This window comes from Herpailurus yagouaroundi, unplaced genomic scaffold, assembly GCF_014898765.1.
Source record: "Herpailurus yagouaroundi ecotype Mexico unplaced genomic scaffold, PumYag 210, whole genome shotgun sequence".
NCBI classification, from domain to species: Eukaryota; Metazoa; Chordata; class Mammalia; order Carnivora; family Felidae; genus Herpailurus; species Herpailurus yagouaroundi.
In genome coordinates, this window is record NW_024412441.1 from 12,294,426 (window position 1) to 12,300,016 (window position 5,591).

The 5,591-nt window shown below is 47.3% G+C and overlaps 1 protein-coding gene across 2 annotated transcripts in view; it reads right to left on the minus strand.

The window, feature by feature from the left end:
* The window catches only part of FOXN2 (forkhead box N2), a 97,149-nt gene extending 94,230 nt beyond the window's left edge, over window positions 1–2,919 (minus strand). For both annotated transcript variants that reach the window (XR_005784218.1, XM_040453805.1), the window contains exon 1: window positions 2,743–2,919. The gene's annotated coding sequence lies outside the window, so the exon portion shown is untranslated. The remainder of the gene's footprint in view (window positions 1–2,742) is intronic.
* Window positions 2,920–5,591: the final 2,672 nt, after the last annotated feature.

Sequence of the window (5,591 nt, forward strand, 5' to 3'; positions counted from 1 at the left end):
CACACACACACACACACACACACACACACACACACACACACACACACTGATAGCTAAGCAATAAGCTACCACAAGAACAAGTCCTGTTTGGATGGCACTTCTTAAAGTTTCATTCGATAGATCCCATAACTAATAATGTCGTTATCTTACAGCATATGTTTTCAGTACTTCCTGTTTTATATAGGCATTTCATCACCACATTTACTTTTCTTTCTCAACTAAGCATTGCTCTCAGTGGTCAGCACATAATAGTCATTTCTCAATCTCATTATCTTTTCGGCACTGAAGCCTTTCCAATCTTTTTATCTATTAACTTCATTGATTGAGAACCACTGTTATGGCATAATTAAATTCTAATAAATAGTGCTGCTATAACTTCTCTACATAATTCTTTTACACATTTTAAATGCTTCCTGTGGTTTAGCAATATTCAAGTAAAACTGATTCAAATAAAAACATGTTACAGGACTAATTCAAATCCACCAAAGCATTCACAAAATGATGTTAGTATCCATGGATTACACTTAAATTCTAAAATTTTCCAAATTCTACAAAAATTTGATTTTTTTTAATCTTTTTTTTCAACTTTTATTTATTTTTGGGACAGAGAGAGACAGAGCATGAACGGGGGAGGGGCAGAGAGAGAGGGAGACACAGAATCGGAAACAGGCTCCAGGCTCTGAGCCATCAGCCCAGAGCCCGACACGGGGCTCGAACCCACGGACCGCGAGATCGTGACCTGGCTGAAGTCGGACGCTTAACCGACTGCGCAACCCAGGCGCCCCAAAAATTTGGATTTTTAAATGTTCAACCTTTTGACCCTTTACTTTCATATATTCTCAAAATTAATTTCACTCATTAAAATAAAATCTGTTCATGTTAACATTCACATTAAGCGTTCATACTTTTCCAAAAAGAGCTTAAGAAAGTACACATACGAGTACTTATTTCATCCCTAAACAAGTATTTTCACTCATAATTTATCTATATCCTTTCAGGTCACATTTTCATATAAAAAGAAAAAAATAAGACTTTCTAAAACTCAAAAAGAAATACTCCAGAATGTGATTATTTCTGATTGCTTTAGAACCTCTCACTAATGGTTCTTAAATACAAACGATGTTTTTCCAGAGTTGGGAAACTCCATAATGTACTATTCTATTCCCCACCACTCCTTCATTGGTACCTAACACTGCTGAGATTTTACAGATGAATCATCAAACAGCAGAGGAAGGCAAAAACGTCAATATATACCCTACAAGGACTTCAAGGAAACAGAGATAAGTCTTACAATTCGGATGGAAGAGATAGACGAGATAGACGTGAACAGTTCAGCTTTTTTCCACTTCCTCATCTCAGAAAACACAAAAACAAATGTGGATGCAAGGCTACAGCACGATTACAAAGCCCCTGCCTACCAGTGAAGCCACAGACCTAGTGGCGCTAGGGCACTCTATTACAGTCAGCCGGCCACGTGGCTGTCACAATCAGAAGGAAGACAGGAGAAACAGCACAAACTAACCTGGAAATAAATAACCGCCCTCCGCCTCGGAGTTGGGGTAGACCGTGCCGTTTTTTTGCACGCTAAGACTTTTTTCCTGTAAGGTGAGAACGGAGTACAGGGGCTGCTTTTAAGGAGACTTTAAAGCAGAAATCAGGTCCAAGAAGACCCCGAGAGTGGTACCCCATTGAACTCGCTACTCTCACTCCCGCGAGCTAAGGTGGAAACAGGCATTCTGCAAAGGGGTAAAAGGGGCGGAGTTGAATAAGTGGAGGATGAAGGACTACTCAGAGGGGCCTCCTTCCCCTGACTGCCCCCGTCCTCCGGGGTTTTCAGACTCGCCGCTGTTTTGGTGGGGCGAACCAAGAAGGCTGAAGAGCCTCGCACAGGCCCTCAGTACCTCTCACCCACCCCACCCCCCTCCCCGACAAAAGATACAAGGACAGAGATAACCACGGGCCCGAGAGAAGCAGCCAAAAGGAAGTGTCCATATTGCAGCGCTGAAAACCCTAGAACTCCCACCCCACCAAGACAGCGTCCCCGAGAGGCCCCCAGGGCGCCCGCTGGAGGAGGGGCCAGAGAGTGCCGGGGTCGGCCACCCCTACATCCGGGACCCGCCCCTGTCCCCCGAACGCCCGGCAATCCTGGGGCTTGAAGTTCACTCCAGGCAGCGTCAGGCGCCTCCCCGGGCACTACTTGGCTGGGCCCAGCCAGTCCGTCTGGGGCCGGACCAGGACTCCACGCCCGGCACGTCTCGTTCCACTTCGAGGCGGGGTAGGGGGCGCCGCACACACTCCCGAGGGGCTTGGGGCACTTCCTCTAACAGCAGATGCGCCCTGAGTTGAGCCCTAAGCGTGCCCGGGGCCACCTCCGAACCTTCCCGGAGAGCCAGCACCCCTCGCAGCGGTTTCCGCCAGACGACACCCGTTCCCAGGCGGTCATTACCTCTCACGAAAAACTCCTAACTCGACCCTCATGGAGCCGCGCTCCCCTCAGTTCGACACCCCCCGGGAACCCACACAGGACTCAAGCCGCGCGCAGGGGAGAACCCCGTGCCGGCGCCAATTCCTCACAGGACAAAAATGTCCGGGCGCGTCACGGGACAGCCGCCTCCGCGCCCCACGCCGGGAGCCGGACGCACGCGCTGCCTCCGCGCCCGGGAGCACTGCCGCGGGCCGGGGCGGGGAGCGCGGACGCCCGGCAGCGCCCGCCCAGGAGGGCGCTACTCCGCGGGTACTCACCGTCTGCTCTGCAGCCGCAGCGGGGAGGCAAGGAACGGGCAGGGGAAGACACAATATGGCAGAGCACCACAGCTGCTCCCGGCGGCTTCCAGCAGCCGCCTCCGGGAAGACGCGGCAAAGAGCAGGCAGCGGCAGCTGCGGTGGCGGCCGCGGCAGCACCACATCCCCCTCCCGTTCGCTTCCTCCCCCTCCCTGCACCCTCCCCCGCTGCCATGGCAACGCGGCGCCAAGGAGATTAGCCCCGCCCTTCCTCCGGTCCCCGCCTCTCGCGGCCACCTCCGGAGGGGGCTCGGCCCGCCTCCCGGTATCTCCTCCCACCTCCTACCTAAGGGCGGGCCCCGGACCTCTCAGGCCTTGCTGAACTGCGGGTGGGAAGGAAGGGAGATGCGGTGTCCGGAAGGGCGGGGTTCGCACGGAAGGCAGGGCGGAGACGTGGTGGGCCAGTGCTGGTTTCGGGCTGAGGAGGGGCTGGGAAGGCGGGAAAAATGGAAAGGCCTCGCCTGTCCCGGCAGGACCTATAGGAGTGTGGCGGAGCGCGGCGCGGCCGCTGAGTGGCCAAGAAAGCGCGGGGGCGGGGCCAGGGTGGCCTTCATGGCTGGTCGGCTGGAGAAGCCTGTGCTGAGACTGCAGCGACGACCCCCAACAGCCCGAGCTTCTGTGGGTTTCCCCAAGAGCTTTCCGCCATGGGTCGGGCTTTGAAAGCGCTGTAGGAAGCGGTAAAGCATTAATATGAACTTAAAGTGATATCACACTCGCTTCACTGAAATTTTAAGTGGAAACTGAGCTCAGCGTGTTTGTGGTGAAAAAAAGGACTTTGGAATCAGATCCAAAATTTAATAAGCATCGCATTTCCTGAGCCCTCATTAAGTGCTAGGGACTGAGGTAAGTTCTTTACATGCATTGTCATAACCATAATGCTAAGATACTGTTGCCAAATAAAATATACAGGAGTGCCCAAAGTCAGAATTTCAGGTAAATGTAGAATAATTTTTTAATAAAAGAATGTTCCATTTGGGAACTTCCTGATTTTTGTTTTGTTTTTTGCTAAATTTACAAACCCTGTCCTAACTCTTAGAAATTCCCACTTTACAGAGAAGGAAGCCAAGGCTTAGAAAAATAATCTGACAGAAATAAGAGGCAGAATTAAGGCTCCATTTTACTAAAATTATGATCCTGATCACTAAATTTCTAAATATCTTTATCCACATCTTTAAAAAGTAGAGTAGTGATACCTATATCACAAATGTGCTGAACAGATTAAAAGTAAACGTGTGTGAAAGAGACCTGCGCAGGGACTGATGCATACAAAGTTCATTTTTTTTTCCTGAACAATGAATGTTAACTGGATGTTCACTGTGTGCGGGCTGTGAGTCAAGTAAGCTGAGCATGAAACAAGCTGCCTACTGACAATAAAGCAAGTCAAGCTCTGGGGATGACAGAGACACAGAATTAATTATAGGCATCATTCCGCAGATGAAAATACTGTGTCTATATGATTTGTCCAAAATCCTCTGCTAGTTCCATTTGTTTCTCATTACACTGTCTGAAAGGCCTCATAACTGCACTTAGATTAAGTGGCCACAAGCCAAATGTACTATATGCTTTATAGAAGCAGGAGTCGCTTCATTTTCTCCCTTCAGAGCAATCACTGTTGCCCCCTCATGTGGACAAATTGAAGGAAGTTCCTGGAGGAAGAATGCAGTAGAACGGGAACAAAGAAGGAAGGGAAGATTAAGAGGAGGTGGCTTCTGGAAAGCCATAGTCTCCTCATACCTTTGTCTTATTTTATATCTGCTGACCATGGTGATCACTAATATAATATGGGTCTTCATCTCCCTACAGATTATTGTAATAGTATCTTATTTGATATATTGAACTTTAGTTTCTAGTTTTCCTTCTCATCTATTTTAAACTCAGGTGACCAAACAGTCCTCCTCAACTCTAGAAGAATCACAGAATTTGAGAGTTGGCATTAATACATACTTTCAAGACATGTCATCTAGGAGCCCAGTTTATCATAGATACAAAAGCAAATCCAGAACAGCTATGTAACTTGTATAAGGTCAAATAATGAAAATACTGCATTGGCATCCACTAACATCTCTCTACTGGTCCTGTCTATGACTGATTCAGTAGACAGGCTGGGCACATTTAAGTAATCTCTGCAGGTAAGGCTCAGGTCTCTTAGGAAGTCTATCACACTTAGTTCAGAGTCCAGGGATACTTGTATACTTAAAGGCTATTTTAGAGGACTTTGAACACCTCTCAAGAAAAAGCTGTGATTAAAACTAATGATGATTCAGAGTGAGTAGCTTTACCCAGGAGTTTACAAGAGTAAAAAGGCTGTGAAACCAGAGCTTAACTCTTTAGGAAAAAGAGGATCCTGGCATTTAAGATCTCCTGTGAAGTTTGTATTGTTCATTCTCCAAAATACTTAAAAAAAATTTTTTTTTTAGTTTGTTTATTTTGAGAGAGAGAGAGAGAGAGAACCAGTGGGGGAGGGGCAAAGAGAGAAGGGGACAGAAGATCAGAAGAGAGCTCTGTGCAGACAGCAGAGAGCCCAATGCAGGGCTCTAACTCACAGACCATGAGATCATGACCTAAGCCAAAGTCAGACAGTCAACCAACTGGGCCACCCAGGCACCCCTCTCCAAAATACTTTTGTACTTTAAACTTTACTGGAAGACAAATACATTAGAAAACATATTGTTTGAAATGCCCTCATATTTAGACAGAAAAGTGATAGGAACTCAAATATACACATTTACATTTTAAATGTATTTATTATTGTATTACATATATTTAACAAAGACTCTTTGATCATGACTTGATGATTCTAAAAATAACCA